This window comes from Entelurus aequoreus, linkage group LG13, assembly GCF_033978785.1.
Source record: "Entelurus aequoreus isolate RoL-2023_Sb linkage group LG13, RoL_Eaeq_v1.1, whole genome shotgun sequence".
NCBI lineage: Eukaryota > Metazoa > Chordata > Actinopteri > Syngnathiformes > Syngnathidae > Entelurus > Entelurus aequoreus.
Window position 1 is genome coordinate 70,088,898 of NC_084743.1, and position 27,162 is coordinate 70,116,059.

The following is a 27,162-nucleotide window of genomic DNA, read 5'->3' on the forward strand; positions in this document are numbered from 1 at the left end:
TTTCAAATGTTCTTGTAATCAGACCATATTTTCAATATATTAGATGGAATATACCATCTAATTCCATCTAATATACAGAAATAATGGTCTGATAACAAGAACATTTTGAAAAGTATATGAATAAGAAGACATAATGAACCTTTTTGAGCAACCACAGTACTTGTTTGCACCGTGTCATGGTCTGTCCCAGAGGGTTCAAACTCAATTTAACTTTGGGCTCAAGGTAGAGTCTGGGTGAGGCTACTTCTATGTTAGCGATGTTAGGCCTTAAGACATTATAAATGTAAAATTGAATGCAACATTTTAATATAAGTTATATCCTACCTACTTACAGTTTAACAAGATACACAGTGTTAAATGAGGCTTGGGTCAGGCCGATTACAAAAATAAATACTAATCAAATATACTGCAAAAGAAAGGACTCAAAAAAACTGATACAAAATTAGATGCAACTACCCAGTGCTAAATTAAATACATTCTCGCTAAACTAATTAAAAAAAAAAATAATAAAAAAAAACAACAAATATATATATATATATATATATATATATATATATATATATATATATATATATATATATATATATATATATATATATATATATATATATATATATATATATATATATGTTTCTTAAATAAACAAAAACACTTCTGCTTGCTTACAGAAAGTTGCTCTTTGTGTTGCCCAATGTGTGTTTCATGTGTTGTATTTTTGTGTTAGCACCGTTATTATATTTAAAATCAGAATCAGAAATACTTAATTTAATCCCCGAGGGGAAATTAAAATTGTCAGCACAATCCCATTCAAGATCAGGGGCCGTACTTATCAAGCTTCTTAGAGTGCCATTTTACACTTAAGTCCTGAGAATTTGCGAAATTTAGTCCTACTCTCAAACTTAAGAATAAAAGCTTTTTATCAACGTTCTTAAGTCTAAGAATCACTCCTACTCTCCACGATATTTAAGAGACCTTCAGAGGTGTCTTAAGTGGTTAGGAGTTGCCAGCAAGGGATGGCACTGAGGCGAGAGAGACGTGCGCGAACGTTCAGGGAACGGAACAATGTTGTTTTTTTTTTGATGACGAGCAGCTGATCAAACGGTATCGTTTAGACAGAGCGGATATTATTTTTGTCACAGATTTAATACTTTTCGATTCCTTGTTGATTTCTGCATGTGTCTGCAGTGGGCCAGTATATATATAGAGCCACCCACACCAGTTTCAAATTAGTTGCCTAATTAATGAATTGGAAAGAAAATGTTATGACAGTAGCGTATGTGTGTGGCCGTGAGGTGAGTGACGTCAGTGAGTGTGTGGGCGATAGAAGAGAGGGAGCGGTAGCGTGAGTGCCGGCGGGGACTAGTTTGTTTTGTATTATTTTGTAGTTTATTGTCAAAATATACACTCCCATTGTCCACTTAAATATTTCCAAGATATTTCTTTATTCTTAGACAACGGATTCCCTTCCGTGATTGGTCATTTCTATGGACACAGAAATGACGTCACCTAAAATTCAGTTTACGGCACATAGTAATGTCGTAATTCAGCTCTGAGTGTGACACTTAAGATTCAGTCCTACACTTCGCTGAAAGTGTGAGTAAGACGCTTGATAACTAACTTTTAAGTGCAGCTTTCAGCGAAGAATTTATTTACTCTTAAGTCAACTCTTAGCAGACTTCTTAGGAGTAATTCTAAGAAGCTTGATAAGTATGGCCCCAGACAAACATTACAGGGAGACAGAACAGGATCGCTGACGGGTCTGCCAACTTTCGGCGCTCTGCTGTGTTCAATGAAATACTTGACTTTCAGTAAATTCTATATATATATATATATATATATATATATATATATATATATATATATATATATATATATATATATATATATATATATATATATATATATATATATATAGATATATATATATATATATATATATATATATATATATATATATATATATATATATATATTTATTTTATTTACATAAAAGAAATACTTGGATTTCAGTGTTCCGGTGGCTATCCATTAGATGGCAGTATTGTCCTGTTTAACTTATCCGTTCATGATGAGTATATCATTTCGGCCACCGTGTTCAATGGAGAAGTCTGTTCTACATATTTACAGGCAACATACACCTTCCCCTTCGAACGTCTCCTTGTTGTGTGCGCAGTTGTCCACTCTACTCTCTAAAAGCCCTAGATGTTATGACGTCATTGGGCAGGCAAGCTGTTTATATTGTGGGAAAGCGGACGTGAGAACAGGCTGTCCCCACTCAGTCTCAGGTCCGCATTGAGCTGTAGGGGGCGTGGCCTCCAGCTCCGGCTGAATACCGGGAGTTTGTCGGGAGAAAATCTCTGCCGGGAGGTTGTCGGGAGAGGCGCTGAAAAGCGGGATTCTCCCGCTAAAAACGGGAGGGTTGGCAAGTATGGTCATACCTAAGACTATAAAAATGGGACCCATTACCTCCCTGCTTGGCACTCAGCATCAAAGGTTGGAATTGGGGGTTAAATCAGCAAAATGATTACCGGGTGCGGCCACCGCTGCTGCTCACTGCTCCTCTCAGGGGGTGAACAAGGGGATGGGTCAAATGCAGAGGATAATTTCACCACACTTAGTGTGTGTGTGACAATCATTGGTACTTTAACTTTTTTTAACTGAGCGTGTATTTCAGGCAGCCGATAAGGTTTGATGTGTTGAAGCGAAAGGTTTTTTTCTCCTCCTTGCGGAATGTTTGTTGAACGGAATGGCTTCCTGTGAAAAACCACGATCAACGCCATGTTTGTTTACAATGAGCTGGCAAATAGCAGCGCTTGATTTGCTCACCCTGACCCACCGACAGCACAGTAGTAAGGCAAACTCACCTCTGGGATGTTTCTTGTTATTTATTCTGAGATCTTTTTTAATATTATTGGTATGTTGTCATAATTCCTCATATCCGTCCAGTATTTATTGTGTGCCTCTTGTTGGGCTTTATATACAATACATACAGTCGTGGTCAAAAGTTTACATACACTTGTAAAGAACATAATGTCATGGCTGTCTTGAGTTTCCAATAATTTCTACAACTCTTATTTTTTTGTGATAGAGTGATTGGAGCACATACTTGTTGGTCACAAAAAACATTCTTGAAGTTTGATTCTTTTATGAATTTATTATGGGTCTACTGAAAATGTGAGCAAATCTTCTGGGTCAAAAGTATACATACAGCAGTGTTAATATTTGGTTACATGTCCCTTGGCAAGTTTCATTGCAATAAGGCGCTTTTGGTAGCCATCCACAAGCTTCTGGTTGAATTTTTGACCACTGCTCTTGACAAAATTGGTGCAGTTCAGCTAAATGTGTTGGTTTTCTGATATGGACTTGTTTCTTCAGCATTGTCCACACGTTTAAGTCAGGACTTTGGGAAGGCCATTCTAAAACTTTAATGCTAGCCTGATTCAGCCATTCCTTTACCACTTTTGACATGGGTTTTGGGTCATTGTCCCGTTGGAACACCCAACTGCGCCCAAGACCCAACCTCTGGGCTGATGATTTTAGGTTGTCCTGAAGAATTTGGAGGTAATCCTCCTTTTTCATTGTCCCATTTACTCTCTGTAAAGCACCAGTTCCATTGGCAGCAAAACAGGCCCAGAGCATAATACTACCACCACCATGCTTGACGGTAGACATTGTGTTCCTGGGATGAAAAGCCTCACCTTTTCTCCTCCAAACATATTGCTGGGTATTGTGGCCAAACAGCTCCATTTTTGTTTCATCTGACCACAAAACTTTCCTCCAGAAGGTCTTATATTTGTCCATGTGATGTCAGATGAAACAAAAATCTATTCAATGTTTTAGTACATCAAGCCATATACATAATACACATTTTATTTATTTTTACACTGGAAATTAGTTTCACACTTATTTTAATAACAAAAATATCCGAGGAGCCATTAAGAGGCCGAAGGGAGCTGTTTCTTTTGGCTCGACTCCCGATATGAAATTCCCATCACTTTCTTGCAAGGCTTTCTCTTGATCTTAATGGCAGCCATTTGGAAGGGAAGTTGTCACACACTTAACAAGTACACGTTTATCTCTCCAAAACCATGAATGCACCACAGTGCTTTTGCAGATTAATCGTGAGAATGTTACAGTTAATGGCTTTTGTGACTGATGTCTTCTCCTTGAAGGTTAATATTGAGACCGATTGTGTAGTTGATACATTACAAAATGCCATTAAATAAACTGCAGCAGCAATAGTCAACTCATGTTGTAACCCCTGAAAAATGATGGAATCACCAGACCTAGAGGATGTTCATTCAGTTGTTTGATTCCATAGAAAAAAGTCAGATAACAGACATGACTCAACACCATAGTCATTTCTAATTGCAACTTTCTGCTTTAAGAAGCACTATAAAAAAATGAAGAATATAAATTGTGGTAGTCAGTAACAGTTTAATTTTTAGATGAAGCATAGTTAAAAAATATGGAATCACTCAATTCTGAGGAATAAGATATAGAATCACTTAGTAAATGTACATTTCTAAAGCTAAAACTTGCATCAGTTTATATGGGTTCATTAATCTGCAGTTAAAAAGGAGTGGATTGATATGAATCATGGCTCCAACACCAGAGATGTGGATTGAAACAAAAGGAGAAGTTTATTAAACTCCTTCGAGACAATGATGCAAAATATGTTGATTGTTCAGCTGTGTCTAAAACCTGGACCAAGTACATACAACATGGGAAGGTTGTAAAAGGCAAGACCAAGGTGAGGGAGACCAAGGAAAACATCAAAGTGTCAAGACAGAAAACTCAAAGCAATATGTTTTGAAAACAAAAAAGCAAAACAAATGAAGAACAAATGGGCTGAAACTGGAGTCACAGTCTGTGACCGAACTGTAAGAAACCGCCTGAAAGAAATAGGATTTTAAAAACAGAAAAGCCGAATGAAAGCCTTCATTGACTAGGAAAAGCAATGGAGGACTACGGATGACTGGATGAAAGTCATGTTTAGTGATGAATCCTGAATCGGCATTGAGCAAGGTGATGATGCTGGAACTTTTCCAATGAAATTTATGAAGACGACTGCCTGAAGAAAATGTACATATTTCCAAAGTCATTGATGATATGGGGCTGCATGTCACATGATGGCACTGGGGAGATGAAGTGAAGTGAATTATATTTATATAGCGCTTTTTCTCTAGCGACTCAAAGCGCTTTTACATAGTGAAACCCAATATCTAAGTTACATTTAAACCAGGGTGGGTGGCACTGGGAGCAGGTGGGTAAAGTATCTTGCCCAAGGACACAACGGCAGTGACTAGGATGGCGGAAGCGGGGATCGAACCTGGAACCCTCAAGTTGCTGGTACGGCCACTTTACCAACCGATGGCTGTCATTACATCTTCAATAAATGCACAAGTTTACATTTTGGACACTTTTCTTATTCCATCAATCGAACAGATGTTTGAGGACGATGACATAAATTTTCAAGATGATAACACATCTTGTCATGGAACAAAAACAGTAAAAAAAACTTTCTTTGAAGAAAGACACATCAGGTCAATGTCATGGCCTGCAAATACGCCTGATCTCAGTCCAAATAAAATCTCTAGTGAAAATTGAAGAAAATGGCTGCAACCTGCAAAACTGATCTGACAACAGCAATTATACAACGTTAAAGCAAGATTAATAAAGAGTACTGTTTATCACTTGTTCAGTCCTTGCCTCAGGGACTGCACGCTGTTACAAAAGCCAGAGGTGGTGTACTACTGGTGTGTTGTAGTGTTTTTTGTTTTTCATGATTTTTTTCTCAGAATTGAGCGATTCCATATTTTGTCCACTATTCTGTGTGTTTCAACCTTTTTTGAGCCAAGGCACATTTTTTTAATTGAAACAATCCGGAGGCACACCACCAGCAGAAATCATAAAAAACTGAAACTCAGCAGCAGTGAAAAGTCGTTGTCGCAGTTGTTGGATATGACTTCAAACCATAACCAACCATGCATCACTATAGATCTTGTCTCAAAGTAAGAGCTACTGTCACGACCTGTCACATCACGCCATGACTTATTTGGAGTGTTTTGCTGTTTTCCTGTGTGTAGTGTTCTAGTTCTTGTCTTGCGCTCCTATTTTGGTGGCTTTTTCTCTTTTTTTGGTATTTTCCTGTAGTAGTTTTATGTCTTCCTTTGAGCGATATTTCCTGCATCTACTTTGTTTTATCAATCAAGAATATTCCAGTTGTTTTTATCTTTCTTGGGGACATTGTTGATTGTCATGTCATGTTCGGATGTACATTGTGGTCGGCGTCTTTGCTCCACAGTAAGTCTTTGCTGTCGTCCAGAATTCTGTTTTTGTTTACTTTGTAGCCAGTTCAGTTTTAGTTTCGTTCTGCATAGCCTTCCCGAAGCTTCAATGCCTTTTCTTAGGGGCACTCACCTTTTGTGTAGAGAACATCGACGATAAAGTTTGCAACTTTTGGTCGCTGATAAAAAAGCCTTGCTTGTACCGGAAGTAGCGTGGCGTCACAGGTTGTGGAGCGCCTCACATCTGCACATTGTTTACAATCATGGCCAGCAGCAGCGAGAGCGATTCGGACCGAGAAAGCGACGATTACCCCATTAATTTGAGCGAGGATGAAAGATTTGTGGATGAGGAAAGTGAGAGTGAAGGATTAGAGGGCAGTGGAAGCGATTCAGATAGGGAAGATGCTGTGAGAGGCGGGTGGGACCTGATATTCAGCTGGGAATGACTAAAACAGTAAATAAACACAAGACATATATATATACTCTATTAGCCACAACACAACCAGGCTTATATTTAATATGCCACAAATTAATCCGCATAACAAACACCTCCCCCCTCCCGTCCATATAACCCACCAATACAAATCAAACACCCGCACAACACACTCAATCCCACAGCCCAAAGTACCGTTCACCTCCGTAAAGTTCATACAGCACATATATTTCCCCAAAGTTACGTACGTGACATGCACATAGCGGCACGCACATACGGGCAAGCGATCAAATGTTTGGAAGCCAAAGCTGTACTCACGGTAGCGCGTCTGCTATCCAACTCAAAGTCCTCCTGGTTGTGGTGCTGCAGCCAGCCGCTAATACACCGATCCCACCTACAGCTTTCTTCTTTGCTGTCTTCATTGTTCATTAAACAAATTGCAAAAGATTCACCAACACAGATGTCCAGAATACCGTGGAATTTTGCGATGAAAACAGACGACTTAATAGCTGGCCACAATGGTGTCCCAATATGTCCGCACAATCCGTGACGTCACGCGCAAACGTCATCATACCGAGACGTTTTCAGCAGAATATTTCGCGGGAAATTTAAAATTGCACTTTACTAATCTAACCCGGCCGTATTGGCATGTATTGCAATGTTAAGATTTCATCATTGATATATAAACTATCAGACTGCGTGGTCGGTAGTAGTGGCTTTCAGTAGGCCTTTAATAACCCTCTTCTTTGTTCCAATTGGCATCTCTCGTGTTGGAGCCATGATTCATGTCAACCCCCCTAGTGCAACAGCTCTCCATGGTGTGAATACTCCTTTTTAAACTGCAGACTAATGAACAGATTCAAACCGATCCATGTCTTCTTACCTTAGGAAATGAGAATTTGCAGGGTTATTCCACATTTTTTTCCTCAGAATTCAGCAATGAAGTTGCAATTTGAAACTGTACTGTAATAGTTTTATGTCATGTCTGTTATCTGCTTTTAATCCTACACAATTTCCTTCTTCCTTCAAAGTCTGGTGAGTCCTTTTTTTCCCCCAGGGGTTGTACTATTATGAATAATGATCGAACCCTGATTTTTAAACATTTCAGTAAAATAAATGACATTATATATTTTTTATACAGTCTACTGAGATCAATTCTGTCCACACCCATTAAGAAAACAACATTGACACCAGCTGATTTTGTACATGCTGGATATCAACTTAATGGCTTATAGGTCTGCTTCCTGAATACTGGAGATTGTTTTTGGTGGAAGAATAGTTGACATCCTATGAGAAATGTTGAAGGTACTGCAGTGTAAAGAAGCAAGTGAAGCCAGTAATTCTTTATGAGATTAGCAGGGATCTGGAATCAGTTTGTCTGTAGAGAACATCGACAGAGCATTTAAACAGCTGTGCGTTGTCCGTGTTACTGGATGGGAAACTGTTATGGTCCATTTTCGTAAAGCAGCTCCTCTACAGCATTTTACAATCCAATCTGGAATGCATATACCTGCATTTGTATTAGATCAGCAGTACACTTACTGATAGGCACAATAATTTATATACATGACACAATGCATAGAGTAAATGTGTGGGTTGATCAAAGAAAAGGGGTTCAAGGACTTGGCTTGGGGATCGGAGGGTCTCAGGTTTGAGCCCTGTGCTTTTCCACTTCCACTATATGACTACAGTGGTGCATCGCTAGGGATGGGTAACTTTCACATTGGAATCGATATGGTACCAATTCCCGGTTTCTGGGAATTGATACTTAACGATAACAATTTTCTGTACTTTTGTGTGTTCAAATGTGTTAATAAATGTTAATTGTTTAAAAAAAACATTTTTTTTTCAACACTGAGCAGTTGTTTTCTTACACTTCTGTGTCTCATTTACAAGAAATAATAATAATAATAATACCTGGGATTTATATAGCGCTTTTCTAAGTACCCAAAGTCGCTTTACATGTTAAAAACCCATCATTCATTCACACCTGGTGGTGGTAAGCTACTTTCGTAGCCACAGCTGCCCTGGGGTAGACTGACGGTACTGTAATGCAGTGTTTTTTAACCTTTTTTGAGCCAAGGCACATTTTTTGCGTTGAAAAAATCTGGAGGCACACCACCAGCAGAAATCACTAAAAACGAAACTCAGTTGACAGTAAAAAAGTTGTTGTTGCAATTTTTGGATATGACTTTAAACCACAACCAACCATGCATCACTATAGCTCTTGTCTCAAAGTAGGTGTATTGTCACGACCTGTCACATCACGCCCTGACTTATTTTGTATTTTTTGCTGTTTTCCTGTGTGTAGTGTTTTACTTCTTGTCTTGCGCTCCTATTTTGGTGGCTTTTCCTGTTTTTTTAGTATTTTCCTGTAGCAGTTTCATGTCTTCCTTTGAGCGATATTTCCCGCATCTACTTTTTTTTAGCAATCAATAATATTTCAGTTGTTTTTATCCTTCTTTGTGAGGACATTGTTGATTGTCATGTCATGTTCAGATGTACATTGTGGACGCCGTCTTTGCTCCACAGTAAGTCTTTGCTGTCGTCCAGCATTCTGTTTTTCTTTACTTTGTAGCGAGTTCAGTTTTAGTTTCGTTCTACATAGCCTTCCCTAAGCTTCAATGCCTTTTCTTAGGGGCACTCACCTTTTGTTTATTTTTGGTTGAAGCATTAGACACCTTTTTACCTGCACACTGCCTCCTGCTGTTTCCGACATCTACAAAGCAATTAGCTACCGGCTGCCACCTACTGATATGAGTATTACACGGTTACTCTGCCGAGCTCTAGACAGCACCGACACTCAACAACAACACATCATTTGCAGACTATAATTATTAATTATTTTTTAACGACAAATAGGTGAAATTAGACAATCTCCCACGGCACACCAGACTGTATTTCACGGCACACCAGTGTGCCGCGGCACACCACAGTGGTTGAAAAACACTGCTGTAATATACTGTATTATACAGGGTGATTAAAAAAGAATATGCCAAAATCATCACACATTTATTCAGTTCTAAAGCATTGTAATAGACTGATAGACAGATCCTAGGATCTAACTGTGCGTGACTTTTTTCTGTGGGGGAATGTTAAAGACAACGTTTATGTTGCACCTGTTGCCAGAAAATATCGATGACTTGAAAGATCGAATAACAGCAGCAATCGACACTGTGGATCGCAACATCCTGGGGCGTTTGGGAGGAATTCTCATATCGTCGTGATTTTGTCCGCGCTGCCGGTAGTGGCCATATTGAGCACTTGTAAAGCATGAAATAAATACTCAAAGTTATGTAGAACACATGTTTTCAAGCTAGGTTTTCTTTTGTTTTTCATTTTTGAAATATCGAGTGATTTTGGCGTATTCTTTTTGAATCACGCTGTATAGTAGATCCGGCATGCAGTTGCAAGTCGTTTGATGGCAGTAATGTATAGACTACAGTGTCTTGTCGTAGCCAGGAAGTAGTCATTGCTATTAAGTTGATTGTGCCAATCTTTTCTTTTGTTGCGTCCTACCAAGTGTTTATTCTGGAAGTATTGTACTTATTACACACCAGCTGTTGAACTGTAACATGCATCTTAGTTGAAGTTTTGATTACCAACTCGCCATGTAAAATTGACAATGCTAACCTTTAGCATTTCTATTCCAAATCCAATGCATCAATCCACACGAGCAACAGTTTTCTGACCTAGTTTTGCATTTTCTCTCTATCCTCGCGTAGATATTAAGCCCCTTCGGCAAAGTCAGCAACCATATAAACGTCCTTATTGACAGTAGTTGTAATTGTGGACGTGTTTCTTTCGTATTTGCGAGCCAAATCAGCAATGTGTGCGCCATTGCCGTACTCCTCGCAAATAGTCATTTTTAAGTCCACAGCGAATCCCTCCATCTTTCCAAGCTGGTTTGTTGGTTTTTTCAACCCATATTGAGTAACCAAAATAAACAAAACTTGGTGAAACACACGCTGAAGCACTGAAGAGTAATGGACTACGTAAACAGGATGTCCACCTATCCAAAATGGCAGTGCCCTGTGTGTCCTGTACTGCACAGGAAGTGATGTTTTCAAAAATGGAATCGCCTTAAGGCTTCCAGTGGCACACAAAATGAATGAATGAAGCGTTCATACACCGACACATGGTTCGCACACAGAGCCACATTTGGCTCGATCTAAAGGTTGGCAAACCAAAAAGTTTGAAAATAGAAGGTTTCGTAAATCGAGGTTCCACTGTAGTTTGTTACGCGTAATGTTGGACCGTACGATAACTGAGACGGTTTACGAAAACCGGCGCAAATTGTACATGTTTTGTTTAAAACTGACTTTTACATAAAGTGGGGCGGAAGAAAGCCCAGTAAAACCAGTTGAAGAAAGAGTCATGAAGCCATTTCAACATTTGAAGATGCATGGCTAGAAATTACCACAACAAACACACATGCTAACTCAAGCTTACCCTGTTGCTGCCTGTACCTTGGCCTGGATCTGTGTTTAACTCCACAGTCTCCACTTTGTTGCACCACTCCATTTTCTTGTTGCAGTCTACTCGGATGACCTTCGTTGTCACACACACAGAAAGTGCTTTTAAACTCTACACAGAGGTGTTCCAACTAAGATTCAAACCCCGATCCAAAGACTGTGAGGGTGATGTTCTCACCCCCTGGCCACCATGCTGCTCAAATAATTAGAATCATTTTAATCCCAGCACATTTTGTGTGACTTTGTTGTCATTTATAGTAATATTCCTGGGTGGCATCCTCTTGGCATGTGTGTGCTATCATCAATCAGATGTATGCGGTTAACGAAATGGTATAAATATCAGACATGTGTTGTAATGCATTCAGAGATACTTGAAAACAGGCCTAACTGGAAAATACTTGCTTTTTAGCAGTGGAGAAATGTAATTAAAAAGTTCCTGAATTTATGATTAACAATCGTTTTAGTAATTTATGAATTATGGCCTACCTTCATATTTGAAACTTAATCTAGCATTGAGCAGATTACATCCATGCACTTCACAGGTGTCATAGTTTTGATGCCTTCAGTGACAACCTACAATGTAAATAGTCATGAAAATAAAGAAAACGCATTGAAATTAGAAGATGTGTCCAAACTTTTGGCCTGTACTGTATGTCATGTGACGTTATAGGTTGTGGGGTCATACCAGCCTTTGTTTAAATTGCCCCCCCCCCCCATCTCGGTGACACGCGAGATACTCTAACTTTTTTTCACCAAGTACCACCCTGGCACTCCAAGTACCACCATAATGACCAACAATCAAATACAGTAGCATAGTAAGCCTAAATATTCATTGAAAACAAGGCAGAGGCTTTATTTAACAAGTATGTTTGGTCACTGTAACATTACACACAGTTTGAACAGTAACACTGTGTTTGAATAATTAATTAAGTGATGCTTTGGCGTACCACCGTTTGAGAATCACTGACCTAGACAAAGCACACATCAAAAAAGGTCCACGGGTCATTGAATTTTTAATTTCATGAATGGGACCTAAAACACAAAAAACAATTGGTTTATTGGAATTTCATTTGATAAAATATATAATAAAATTGAAAAACAAAGCGTTTTTCTTTTTAAGTGTTGAAAAGCAACAAGAAGATCTATTTAAAAGATCTACAAGATTTTAATTTTATAATTCACGTAACAAAAACTTAAATCATCAGTCAGCAGAAATGAAGAACACATACAAAAAGAGAAGTTTTTTTCATATTTCGACACCAGAAGCAGAAGTGGATAGTTATAGTCGAGAGCGTGGATTTGCCTCTAAGGAAAGAAACCGATGCGGTGTTGTATCGTTAGTGTGAAGTGAATTATATTTATATAGCGCTTTTCTCTAGTGACTCAAAGCGCTTTACCGAGTGAAACCCAATATCAAAGTTACATTTAAACCAGTGTGGGTGGCACTGGGAGTAGGTGGGTAAAGTGTCTCGCCCAAGAACACAACGGCAGTAACTAGGATGGCGGAAGCGGGAATCGTACCCGAAACCCTCAAGTTGCTGGCACGGCCACTCTACCAACCGAGCTATGCTGCTCGTTAGTCAAACAGAACATGGATCAATATATTTGTATATATAAACGCAGGATACAACACAACACTGTTTATTGTGTTATTTTGTTTTTCCTAAAGAACAATCCGCGTTTGTCTTTAAGTAAAAACTTCTGGTTCCGCTGTCATAAAATGAAAAAACATGTTTTGGTCCCCTCCCTACACCCTCCTTTTCGGTCTGTCCCCCCGTGTGCTGCTGACTGGTGTTTTTCCTTTTTGTTTTATGAAATATCAAATGGAAATCAAACCGTTTTTTTTCTTTTAGATCTGTTTATTTCGCTTTGACACTAAAAAAGAAGAATGCTTTGTTTTTCATTTTTATTTTCTGTTTCAAAATAAAATAAGAAAAAAAACTATTGTTTTTCCCGTTTTTTATTTCCCATACACGAAAATCCGTTAAAATGTGTATTTGATGAGTTTTGACTAATTTGCCGCCTCATTTGTAATTTAATGTTAGCGTTGAAGTAAAACACAACAACATTACGCCTGGGCTTCTATGGTCCGTGTATCTTCCGTTCATTCTATTTCAAATTCTTAAATGCAAATCAAAAAACAAATTTCGGACCATTTATTCTATTTTCATTTACGAAACAAAAGTTGGACAACTATTTAATGGCACTTTTTAAAAACGACAATAGGACTCCTGCTGAACAAAGATGTTACCGTTATACTAAAAACATGCTAAACGCAAAGGAAAAGCTAAAATACTGCTTCCGGTTCAATTTGTTATTACACAGATAAACACGCATTTTTGCATTTTGGATAAACATTTTTTTTAGATTTTTGTGTTTATCTGGAAAAATTTAAATCCATAAATTGAAAACAGCACAAAATCCAATTTTATGGCAATATTTTAATTAAAATCAACCCTTTTTTGTTTGTTTTAAAATCTGCCATGCACAGTAAAAATCTAAAATCGGCCCTAACTTTGTTTTTTGATTTGCGTTTCAAAATTGGAAATAGAATGAACGGAAGGTACACAGACCTTTTATTCTTTGCGTCATGCTAGCTAGCTGGTGTTAGCCATGTTAGCATGCTTTATCTTTCATAGCGAGTTAGTAGGCTATTTGTGGACCTAATATATAAAAGGTTAGTCTTATTATTATTATATAGCTATTAGTCAAATATTAGTTACATGTTATTAGTTCATGTCAGCGCTGCTTTAACTTGTCTTTGAATGTACTGCGGCATATACAGCGATGGTTGGTGCCACCATAATGACCGACATTTAAATACAGTAGCGCAGTAGGTCTAAGTTTTCATTAAAAACAAAAAAAAGAATATTTACTATTTTGGACACGGTGACATTACACAAAGTTTGAACAATAACACTGTGTTTGAATATAAGGAAATTAAACACTGTGCTTAAATAATTAATCTAATATTTGGTGTACCACTAGATGGAGCCTGCGTACCATTAGTACCATAGTTTGAGGATCACTGTGCTAGCACACTTAAAACGTCGGGCGATGTTCTTCCTCCACCCAAACAATCGATTTAGTAACCTGAAACGGAGGGAAAAGTTCAGGGGATGAGCTTCCTTCATCATTCATAGAGCCTGCAGAGCTGTGTGCATCGAGACAGATGCTGATATTGCCGCTGCAGCCGCACGCGATCTCAAGGATTTGTAACTTTCACTTATATGGTATACCACAAATGGTATGAAGGCATTATAAAGTGGTTTTGAAACCAACAACTTTTTAATACAGGGGCAGGAGGGAGGTTCAATGTTGGACGATTCGACTGCGAGGTTAGAATTTGAATCAGAATCAGAATTATCGAATAGTCGACTATTCTAAGGAACCCTTAATGGTCTCATTAATATTTACTAAGAATTGTACACTCGCTTTATTACATCAAAATATTGAAATGTTTTACAGTATGTGGCTGTGTGCTTGCTGAAGCTTCACACCCAATGGTTAGTCATGCTGCTCTTAAATGCTATTCTTCAAATACAATAAAATATTAATGATTTTTAATATTTTGAGTGGTTTTGGTTCGGGGTCTCATGTTATTTAATGATCTGCCTAATTAACGACTGCATTTTGTACAGTAAGCAAAAAAAGTGTCAATTTACCACTTATAAACAAATCCAATCTGAATAATGGACTTCTTTGCACTAAAAGTCTCACCCCCAGGCAAACCCCCGCCTCGCCCGTCCTCAGTAGTGTGGCCTGATCATTTTGTTTGAAAAGGCGACCCATCCTGCAGAGTTCTTCTTCTGTAGTCTATTTTAAAAGCATGCCAAATATTTAATGATATCACAGAAAGCTGATATAGATTGTAGCAGCCAGCTAAAATTTAAATAGGTTCCATTCATTTATTGTCTTTCTATAACCTACCGCAGGGGTCCCCAAACATTTTGACTCGGGGGCCACGTTAAGTTAAAAGAATTTGGCTGGGTGCCAGGCTGGCAAAAAAATACAATAAAATAAAATTAAAATAAATCAACTTATTAATTGTCATTTTTTTTTTTTTATTCAGCTAAAATAATATATACCATATATATGTATATGTATATCTATATATACATGTATACACACATACTGTATTTATACACACATACATATATATGTATACTTATAACATGCATATATACATACACATATACCCTTATATATATACATACACACATATAAATGTATATATATATATATGTATATATATATATATACGTTTATATATATATATATATATATATACATACATATACATATACATATATATATACATATTACATGCATATGAATGTGTGTATATATATATATATATATATATATATATATATATATATATATATATATATATATATATATATATATATATATATATATATATATATATATATATATATATATATATATATATATATATAAATACATTTATAATAAAATAAAAATAAATGAATTGGAAAAAAAATGTAATATTTAAAATTGTATTTTATTTATTCAGCTAAAATAATATATATTATGTATTATATAAATATATATTATATAAATAATTATTTAATTTTTTTTTCTTGTGACATCCCGCGGGCTGGATTCTGTCCACAGGCCGTAGCTAGGGGACCCCTATTCTACCGCTTATCCTTTGGGCTGGACACACCCTGAACTGGTCGCCAGCCAATCACAGAAAAACATTATTTTATTTTATTTTTGCTGATGATTTTATTCTTATTTGAGTATTTTGCAAGAATATGTCTTATTGTAAGAATTGAGAATATGTTATATGGACTCCCCGTCTCAAGTGTTGGCCTAATGCCCCAAGTTTGAAACATTTTGGAAATATTGTATGCTTCAACTTTTTGCATTAAATGCAAATTGCATTAAATCGGTACCGTATCACTTCAGAAACACGCTTGCAATTGGAACTTCAGGAATGTTTGGCAAATAGAGGAGTTTAACTTTCCATGCATAATAGGACCCACAGTGCACAAATAGCCTTTCACAAAACTGATGGAGCTAAATGAACCTGGAAGCAATTTTCACTTTGAGTGTTGAAATAAAGACTGTTTATGCAACTGACAACAGCTATTAATGAAACTATTGTCTTTCAGATGTGAATGAATGCGACGTGGACAAGGGAGGCTGTGAAGGGTACTGTTGCAATGCTATTGGCAGCTACTACTGCAAGTGTCCTGAGGGCAGTAAGTTGGGCCCAGATGGCAAGGCATGTCAAGGTAAGATAAACACCCGAATACTGCCAGTGTGTACAAACTCACTTTTTACGAGTGTCTGCACAGCTTGTGATTCCTGAACTGTTTGTTACTAATTAGTTGTCCTAATGAATAAAGACGGGGGGGTTCTCATGAGGTTATCAATGTTCTAGCTTTAGACATCCCATACTAATTATAACTCTCGTAAGATATTGATGTCAAGCCTTTTTACTTCTTTTATATTAAAATCTTTACGCTATGTTATACATCACTGGCCACAACAGGATGAATACCTGCACACTTCAGTGTACAGTAGGGAAGGGATTCATATGGCCCCAGCATGGAAGGAGGGGAGAAGGTGGAAGTAAATAGAACTAATTATCAATCAACCAATCTATCAATCAAAGTTTACTTATGTAGGCCTTAATCACAAATGTCTCAAAGGGCTGCAAGAAAAAAACTGATAGATGACAGATGTGGGGACCTTTACCTTATAGCTCTTTGGGAGACAATGATTGCCACCTCAGTAGAATGCATGTCCACCTCTGGCACAGTCACTACAGAAAAACCTTATGCGAGTTAGTTAGTTCTCGCTTAACTGACTCCTCACCCGGGCTAACAGACACTGTAGTTGCCTGTGTCCGACTTTGCTCTAGTGTAGTTAGTCAAGCGTGACTCAAATGGTAATCTTCTAGATAAAGCGATGGCGCCTTCCCGGTTAAGGTGAAGGCCGTCCCTCCTCAGCAAGCCTGGTTTGCCCCGAAAGAGGGCCTATTATCAATAAACGTTAATCCTTGTTCTCTACAAAAACTAGCCAGCCACTTGTTAAGCGAGACTAATCTGCTATACCTCTTATCATTGCCTCTCGTAGGCAGGTGGCCAGAGACAAGTATTCGATGCCAAGACATCTTTATAGCGAGATTACAAGTCCTAACTATGTTCCTCTTTGTAATCTCTGACTGTCTCATCCTAGTGTCATTGGAGCCGACATATACAACTATGTTTGCGTAGCAAGTGGGACGATTAGCCTGTCGTACATGTTAACTACACCTGTTGCGAGTCAGTTCCCTAAGACTCGCTTCAAATGTCGGGTCCTCTGGTCCCGAGAATACACTTAATTATGGCTGGTTTACTAAGCTGTATGTTCCGGGTGAAGGTGTGGTGCCCGGTAGACTGGGGTGTAGGACTAGCTAAAGGGTTGAATCTATTATGCGTCTCAAGAGGTTGACCGTGGCTTGTAGGCCGCTTAGGGCTGCTACAAACTGAGTTTCTCAGCTTGCTACAGCTAACGCTAGCAAACGTGTCTGCTGCGTCAAAAGTTACGAAATTACGCTGCTCTAACTGGCGGACACGGTCCTCTTAAAGGGCCAACCTATTCATGAGAACGGTGAACGAAGAACAGGGAGCAAAACTCACTTTGTTTCTTTCACCGAGCCGAGTTCTTGTTTGTCTTCGGAGCAATAGGCGAAGAGTAGCAGCGGCGTGAGGGAGCAGACGCCTTCGGAGCACAGTGGCTTTGGACCGGGACTAGCTTAGCTTCCCTGGCTTAGCAGCTAGCTAGTTAGCTTTTGAGCCGCGAACAGCACAGTAGCTTTGGACCGAGACTAGCTTAGCTTCGCTAGCTTTGGAGCTAGCGAGCTGGAAGAAAGGCGGAGAAACAAAAGCTGTGTCCCAATTCAGGGTCTGCATCCTTCGGAGGACCCGGCCTACGCAGCCTCAGAAGGCTGGACCTTCGGAGGCAGCTCCGAAGGATGCGTCAAAAAGGAGGAGATCTTTGTCAAAAATATCCAGGTTGAACAAAGGCGCGCAAAGCATCTTGGGATATGGGAGGCCACGAAGGATAGTCGCGGTGCATCCTCCGAATTCAGGGAAAAGGAGGGCGCATTCGTCGGCTACATTTGGAGGAGCCTTCGAATTTGAATCAAATGGGACAGCTTTCGCGCAGCATTGTGACGTAAGCAGCCTTCAAATTCGCCCTTCGAAAGATGCATACCCTGAATTGGGACAAAGCATAGAGAGCGAATGCTTTGTAAGTTTGATAAGACTACTACATATGTGGGAGAAGGAATAAAGAAAGCTGTTAAACAATTAGAATCACACAAATAGAAAGATAGCACTTCGCTTTGGTGCGGCAGCGAGCGGCAGCAGACTTTTACAGACGTGACGTCACCCGATTAATTAAGAATGTGGAACAGGTGTGTTGACAGGACAACAAACACAAGGTCAAGGTGCTGTAAAACACAGAGACAAAAACATGAAATGTTATCAAAACAAGAGCACCAGGACAGGAAATTATATCAAACAGAAAAAAAACTATTCAGTGCTCCGGTCCAACGCTGCACTCGTATTTAACCAAATGGTTGTAGCACATGACAAAGTATGGTCATATTGTAAATACACAATGCACTGACTGACCTTACACACATGGCCAATAAATGTCAGGTCTTTGTTTGTGTGCAATAAAATGTGCATTGTTGACACTGGCTGCAGGCCTTCTCTGCACAAACATGGCTGCTTTATGGTATATTACTGCCAACAGTCTGTCAGAAGGCATTGCTGCACTTTATTATCTGTGTAATCATCAGCCTTTTTTTCGAACTACATATCTGCATACAGACGTCTTTTGTTCATATTTTCACAGAACCTTCAGACTTGTTAGGCTGTCCAATAGTAAAGTTTTTAAGAATGGATAATTTGACAACTTACCAACATTTTTTATACGACACAGATGGGCCATAGTCATTCTGGTTTCTGCATGTTTGGTTGAGTTATCAGAATTGTTCATACAGTGGAACCTCAATTTACAAACTTAATTGGGTCTTCATTAGGGTTCGCAAATAGAAAAGTTAGTCATTTGAAGCAAATTTCTCCAAAAGAAACAAAATAAACATGAATAATGGGTTTTAGCCTCAACAAAATTCCATATTTTAGTATGTTTGGACACTTTGAACACAATATTAAGTACAGCACTGTATATCGAACAAACATATCAAAGGGGTGATAGATCTACTTTCTATTTAATACCAAATCCAAACTAACAACAAGCTGAACTGTTCTCATTTACAGCCACCCTGCTGTTACGCACACACACTGTCACTAGCCCTGTGGCGCACCCACAGTTTAAAATGTCAAAATTCCTTAACTTCAACAGCCAGGTCGCTACAATGATTAGGAATTTTAAAAAATTAAATCAGCTTCATCTTGTTGGTTAATCTTCTTGGTGTGCAGTGGAATAGAGGGGGGTTGTTCAAACCACACATAGCTTCTCCATTGCTTTCTTTTGACTCATATTAAGCTAGCAAAACTAGGAAAATGCTGTAAAAAGGCTAAAAAACACACCTAAAAAGAACACAAAGTAGCACTGTAGAGTATAGCTAACATAGTGGCTAACGACAGCACTGCTGAGCTGACTGAATGAGCATGGACAGACCCCAATAGCCGTGCTGCAAGGCAATAGGTGGATGAAACGCTCGAACACTGGCCAAGGTTCGTACAACAAAGCTTATTTTCATTTGGTCTGTCGTTTGTGAACCGAAAAGTTTGTACAATGAGGGGTTCGTAAAATAAGGTTCCACTGTATCCATCCATCCATTTTCTACTGCTTGTCCCTTTCGGGGTCGCAGGGGCTGCTGGAGGCTATCTCAGCTGCATTCGGGTGGAAGGCGGGGTACACCCTGGACAAGTCGCCATCTCATCGCAGGGCCAACACAGATAGACAGACAACATTCACACTCACGTTCACACACTAGGGCCAATTTAGTGTTGCCAATCAACCTATCCCCAGGTGCATGTTTTTGGCGGTGGGTGGAAGCCGGAGTACCCGGAGGGAACCCACGCAGTCACGGAGAGAACATTCAAACTCCACACCGAAAGATCCCGAGCCTGGGATTGAACTCAGGACCTTCGCGTTGTGAGGCACATGCACTAACCCCTGTGTTAACTAGAAAAAGCAATTTTGGTAGAAATTGCGTGTGAATGCTTAAAAGCAGAAGCAGGACTGTAATGCTAACAGTTAGCATGCTAGCCAGACAGCGTCAAATATTAAAAAAATACAACTCTAAGGTGCATATCTGCAAAGTGAGCTAAACAACCTAGCATGCTCATATTCGTATACATCAATTAGCAAAATACATGGGTGAGGTATATCACGGCAAAACTTGCTTAAAAAATTGGCATGCTAATGTTGAACATGCATCAAATACCAAAATATATGACTTTGAGGTGTATAGTGGCAAAATTAGCGAAAACAAATCTAACATGCTAACGTTATCATGTTAACGTTAGCATGCTCACAAATATTACTAAAAATGTTGGCATACCAAAAGTGCTACTACTACTATGTAACTACTTGAAAAATGTGGCATGCTAACATTTAACATGCGTCAAATAACAAAATATTTATCTTTGAAGTGTATACACGCAAACATTTGCGAAAAAGCTAGCATACAAACATTAGCATGCATCATTTACCAAAATACATGATTCTGAGGTGTATATCGGCAGAATCAGCAAAAAAAAGCTAACATGCTAACTAACGGACGGCGTGGCGAAGTTGATAGAGTGGCTGTGCCAGCAATCGGAGTGTTGCTGGTTACTGGGGTTCAATTCCCACCTTCTACCTTTCTAGTCACGTCCGTTGTGTCCTTGGGCAAGACACTTCACCCTTTGCCTCTGATGGCTGCTGGTTAGCGCCTTGCATGGCAGCTCCCGCCATCAGTGTGTGAATGTGTGTGTGAATGGGTAAATGTGGAAATAGTGTCAAAGCGCTTTGAGTACCTTGAAGGTAGAAAAGCGCTATACAAGTATAACCCATTTATCATTTATCATTTAACGTCAAGGCTGCCAAGTTTCACAAAATGTTAATAGACTTTAGTGGAAAGTTGCTTTCGAAAAAATTGGGCCTTTTTTTTAACACCGATTTATACCAGGCATGTAATTTGACGGAAAATAAGACTGAAAATAAGCCGGGGATCTGGGGGCCGCAGGTCCCCAGCCAGGTCCAGATCCAGGGCGGTACCCTGGAGCACAAACTTGAACAAAAACTTGGCATGCTAACAGATAACATAGGTCAAATACCAAAATATATGACTTTGTTGTGTACACCTACTATTATGGCTAAAAGACTTCCCATGGTAATGTTAGCATGCATTTACCATGAATTGATTAACATGCACCCCGACTTAAAGGCCTACTGAAATGAAATGTTTTTATTTAAACGGGAATAGCAGATCCATTCCATGTGTCATACTTGATCATTTCGCGATATTGCCATATTTTTGCTGAAAGGATCTAGTAGAGAAAATCGACGATAAAGTTCGCAACTTTTGCTCGCTGATAAAAAAAGCCTTGCCTGTACCGGAAGTAGCGAGACGTCACAGGAGCTAGTATTCCTCACAATTCCCCATTGTTTACAATGGAGCGAGAGAGATTCGGACCGAGAAAGTGACGATTACCCCATTAATTAATTTGAACGAGGATGAAATATTCGTAGATGAGGAACGTTACAGTGAAGGACTTGAGAGGCAGTGATGGACGTATCTTTTTTCGCTCTGACCGTAACTTAGGTACAAGCTGGCTCATTGGATTCCACACTCTCTCCTTTTTCTATTGTAGATCACAGATTTGTATTTCAAACCACCTCAGATACTATATCCTCTTGAAAATGAGAGTCGAGAACGCGAAATGGACATTCACAGTGACTAAACATGTAAATACATGATTAATAATATTCAGCTTTGCGAAGCTAAAAAAATAGAAGCTAACCTAGCAACGTAACCAACGTGATAGCATTGCAGTCTCAAATGCAGATAGAAACTAAATTAAAAAAAACCCTGACTGGATGGATAGACAGAAGATCAAAAATACTATTAAACCATTAACATGTAAATACACGATTAATAATGTTCAGCTTTGCGAAGCTAAAAAAATAGAAGCTAACCTAGCAACGTAGCCAACGTGATAGCATCAGTCTCAAATGCAGATAGAAACTAAATAAAAAAAAACCCTGACTGGATGGATGGACAGAAGATCAAAAATACTATTAAACCATGAACATGTAAATACACGATTAATAATATTCAGCTTTTCGAAGCTAAAAACATAGAAGCTAACCTAGCTACATAGCCAACGTGATAGCATAGCAGTCTCAAATGCAGATAGAAACTAAATAAAAAAAAACCCTGACTGGATGGATAGACAGAAGATCAAAAATACTATTAAACCATGTACATGTAACTATACGGTTAAAAATTCTCAGCCTGGTAAGGCTTAACTATGCTGTTGCTAACGACGCTAAGGCTAATTTAGCAACTTAGCAACCGGACCTCACAGAACTATGTACTCTCTCCTTTTTCTATTGTGGATCACGGATTTGTATTTTAAACCACCTCGGATACTATATCCTCTTGAAAATGAGAGTCGACCACGCGAAATGGACATTTAAAGTGACTTTTATCTCCAAGACAATACATCGGTGACACACTTAGCTACTGAGCTAACGTGATAGCATCGTTCTCAAATGAAGATAGAAACAAAATAAATAAACCCCTGACTGGAAGGATAGACAGAAGACCAACAATACTATTAAACCATGTACATGTAACTACACGGTTAAAAATTCTCAGCCTGGTAAGGCTTAAAAATGCTGTTGCTAACGACGCTAAGGCTAATTTAGCAACTTAGCAACCGGACCTCACAGAACTATGATAAAAACATTAGCGCTCCACCTACGCCAGCCAGCCCTCATCTTCCCATCAACAGCCGTGCTCACCTGCGTTCCAGCGATCAACGGCGCGACGAAGGACTTCATCCGTGGGTTTGGCGGCAAGCATCGGCTAGGCGTAGTAAGTAGTCCTTGTTGTGTTGCTGTAAGTATTGTACTTAGCCGCTAAGACACCGATCGATCCCACCTACAACGTTCTTCTTTGCAGCCTCCATTGTTCATTAAACAAATTGCAAAAGATTCACCAAGACAGATGTCCAGAATACTGTGGAATTTTGTCGAAGAAAACAAGAGGCTTTTCTATCGGGTCCGATGGGGTCCAACCACTTCCGTTGCTTTTGTGACGTCACGCGCATAAATCATATCCAAAGGAGTTTTTCAACCGGAAGTGTGGCGGGAATTTTAAAATTGCACTTTATAAGTTAACCCGGCCGTATTGGCATGTGTTGCAATGTTAAGATTTCATCATTGATATATAAACTATCAGACTGCGTGGTTGGTAGTAGTGGGTTTCAGTAGGCCTTTAAACAAGTTGAACAACTTATTCGGGTGTTACCATTTAGTGGTCAATTGTACGGAATATGTACTGTACTGTGTACACTGTACAGTTTCCTATAATGTATTGTCTTCCTTTGCAATTTACTAATAAAAGTTTCAATCCATCAATCAATGCTCGCAAATGACTAACATTAACAAGGACCATTTTGATTTTGGAATAGGTTGAGAAATGTGGAAAATTTAGAAGTTTGAAAAAATGCCCATTCATTTCATGACCTGTCATCCCAGGTTTTTTTTGTTTTGTGTTTATTGTTATTCTTAGTTTGGTGCTGTTTTCCTCCTTTTCTTAACCTTTCTTGTTGCTAAGTGAACTGAGTGGACACACCAGCCTCTGCTTATAGATCCGGACACGCCTGCTGCCACTGACAATCATGCCTCTTTTTATACCCGTTTCGCCATGAAGTCGACACGGAATCAATATTCGTCTTCGCTGACATTTTGCTCTTTTGTTTGCTTTACGCGACTGCTTTATGTTCTAGACTTGGTATTTATGGTTTTGCCATGGGCTTCTCGTGCACTTTGTTTTGTATTTTTTTTTTCCCCTGCCAGTGGAATTAAATGATTCCTACCTGCACGCTCCTTCTGACGCTTCCTTCCGCATCCTGGAGAACACAACCCCGAAAAAAGATTCCTTGTAATTCTGGGAAATGCAGAAACTTGTTAGTTTGCATGTCAAGTATGACTGGAATGTGTAGATGGTGGTTGAGAAATGTGGAAAATATGGATGTTTGAAAAATTGTGCATTCAATTCATATAGGGAAAAAATATGGATTTGCGGAAAATGTGGGAATTGTGGGGGGGTAAATGATAGCTCGCATGTAATGAATGAGCTGAATGGCTCTGTGGCGCAATGGACAGCGCATTGGACGTCCAGACAGAATACTTAAAAAAATATATTCAAAAGTTGTGGGTTCGAGTCCCAACAGAGTCGGTATTTTTACCATGAATTGATTTACGTGGACCCCGAATTAAACAAGTTGAAAAACGTATTCGGGTGTTACCATTTAGTGGTCAATTGTACTGAATATGTACTGTACTGTGCAATCTACTAATAAAAGTCTCAATCAATCAATCAATCAATCAACATATTAAAAGTGGAATAGTTTGAAAAACATGTGCGAGGAGAAGGATTTGCAGCATTCACACAATGAATTGTTAAGAAAGATTTTTACATTATTTTAAAGGCCTACTGAAACCCACTACTACCGACCACGCAGTCTGATAGTTTATATATCAATGATGAAATCTTAACATTGCAACACATGCCAATACGGCCGGGTTAACTTATAAAGTGACATTTAAATTTTCCCGGGAAATATCCGGCTGAAACGTCGCGGTATGATGACGTATGCACGTGACGTAGTCAGTTAAACGGAAGTTATGGTACCCCGTAGAATCCTATACAAAAAGCTCTGTTTTCATTTCATAATTCCACAGTATTCTGGACATCTTTTGCAATTTGTTTAATGAACAATGAAGGCTGCAAAGAAGACAGTTGTAGGTGGGATCGGTGTATTAGCAGCGGACTAAAGCAACACAACCAAGAGGACTTTGTTGGAGAGCAGACGCGCTAGCCGGCGACCTCACCTTGACTTCTTACGTCTCCGGGCCGCCAAACGCATCGGGTGAAGTCCTTCGTCCTTCCGCCGATCGCTGGAACGCAGGTGAGCACGGGTGTTGATGAGCAGATGAAGGCTGGCTGGCGTAGTTGGAGAGCTAATGTTTTTAGCATAGCTCTGTGAGGTCCGGTTGCTAAGTAGGCTTCAATGGCGTCGTTAGCACAGCATTGTTAACCTTCGCCAGCCTGGAAAGCATTAACCGTGTATTTACATGTCCACGGTTTAATAGTATTGTTGATTTTCTATCTATCCTTCCAGTCAGGGGTTTATTTTTTTTGTTTCTATATGCAGTTAAAGCACGATGCTATCACGTTAGCTCATAGCTAAAGCGTTTCGCTGGTGTATTGTCGTGGAGATAAAAGGCACTGAATGTCCATTTTGCGTTCTCGACTCTCATTTTCAAGAGGATATAGTATCCGAGGTGGTTTAAAATACAAATCCGTGATCCACAATAGAAAAAGGAGAGAGTGTGGAATCCAATGAGCCAGTTTGTACCTAAGTTACGGTCAGAGCGAAAAAAAATATGTATATCACTGCATTCTAGTCCGTCACTCTAACGTTCCTTGTCCACGAATCTTTCATCCTCGCTCAAATTAATGGGGTAATCGTCCGAATAGCTCTAGCTGCGTTGAAAACAATAGGAAAATATGAGGGAGTGAACAACTGACAACGTCACGCTACTTCCGGTAGGGGCAAGGTTTTTTTTTATCAGAGACCAAAAGTTGCGAACTTTATCGACGTTACTATATATATATAGTTATACTAAATCCTTTCAGCAAAAATATGGCAATATCGCGAAATGATCAAGTATGACACATAGAATGGATCTGCTATTCCCGTTTAAATAAAACAAATTCATTTCAGTAGGCCTTTAAGGGGCTTCTTTACTGCAGCTGACCTGCTGGAGATGAACTGACTCCTGACTCCAGGCAGTAAAGTCGTGAGTGAACAACACGGTCAGCAGATGATCTCTAAACCTGTCAACTGAACACTTGGCTCTCTCAGTCTGGCAGAAATAAACATGCCGATTTACTAAGGCCCATTTGTTCCTCAGCGTTCCAGGTGTGAACAAGTACTGCGGACCTTTGACCTTTCAGACAGGATATTGTCACTTTGTTAGAATTTATAGCCGTACGGCCAAACACTGGAGAACACTAAGGGAAGCAATCCCAGCTGCCGTGAAGCCCTCCGTTTATTGTTTTTTGTGTAAAATACATGTGAGGTCGTGTTTATGGGGAAGAAAATTGAGTGCTGAGCTATGGTGACCAACAGAAGGGAAAAACACATTTTACTTAGACTATTTGGAATTTAGTTATTGTGTATAACCGGTGAAGAGCAGTCATTTGATTACTCCAATGTGGCTTTTTGCACCAAGTACCACCTCAGAAAACACTTGGCTCTCCAAGTGCCAACACAATAACCAATATCAGAATACAGTAGTATTCATTAATTTAACTTTGTCAGCTTACTGCGGGGTTCGTTCTCCCGGGATGCAGACGGACCCCTCCGGACAAGTCGTGCAGGTAGGAACATGATTTAATCATCAAAAAATAACGCGTAGTACCAAAAACAGAAAACAAGCAAAAGGAATGCGTGCCGATCGCACGGGAAGCTAAGGAAAAAACTTAAAGCAGGAATCATGAGCTAGGAAACACGAAGACCAAACGTAACAGGTTGCATATAGCAAACAATGAAGCCAGGCCGACTGACCGGCAAAGGCAGGATTAAATAGTGCCTCTGATTAGTGCTCGGGAAACAGGTGAGCGTCCCGAGCACCAATCAGAGACAGGTGGAAACAATAAGCACCCATGGTAAATAAAAAC

At 39.2% G+C, this 27,162-nt stretch overlaps 1 pseudogene; it reads left to right on the forward strand.

The window, feature by feature from the left end:
- Positions 1-27,162, forward strand: part of LOC133663043 (multiple epidermal growth factor-like domains protein 6) — a 142,350-nt pseudogene that overhangs the window by 16,729 nt on the left and 98,459 nt on the right.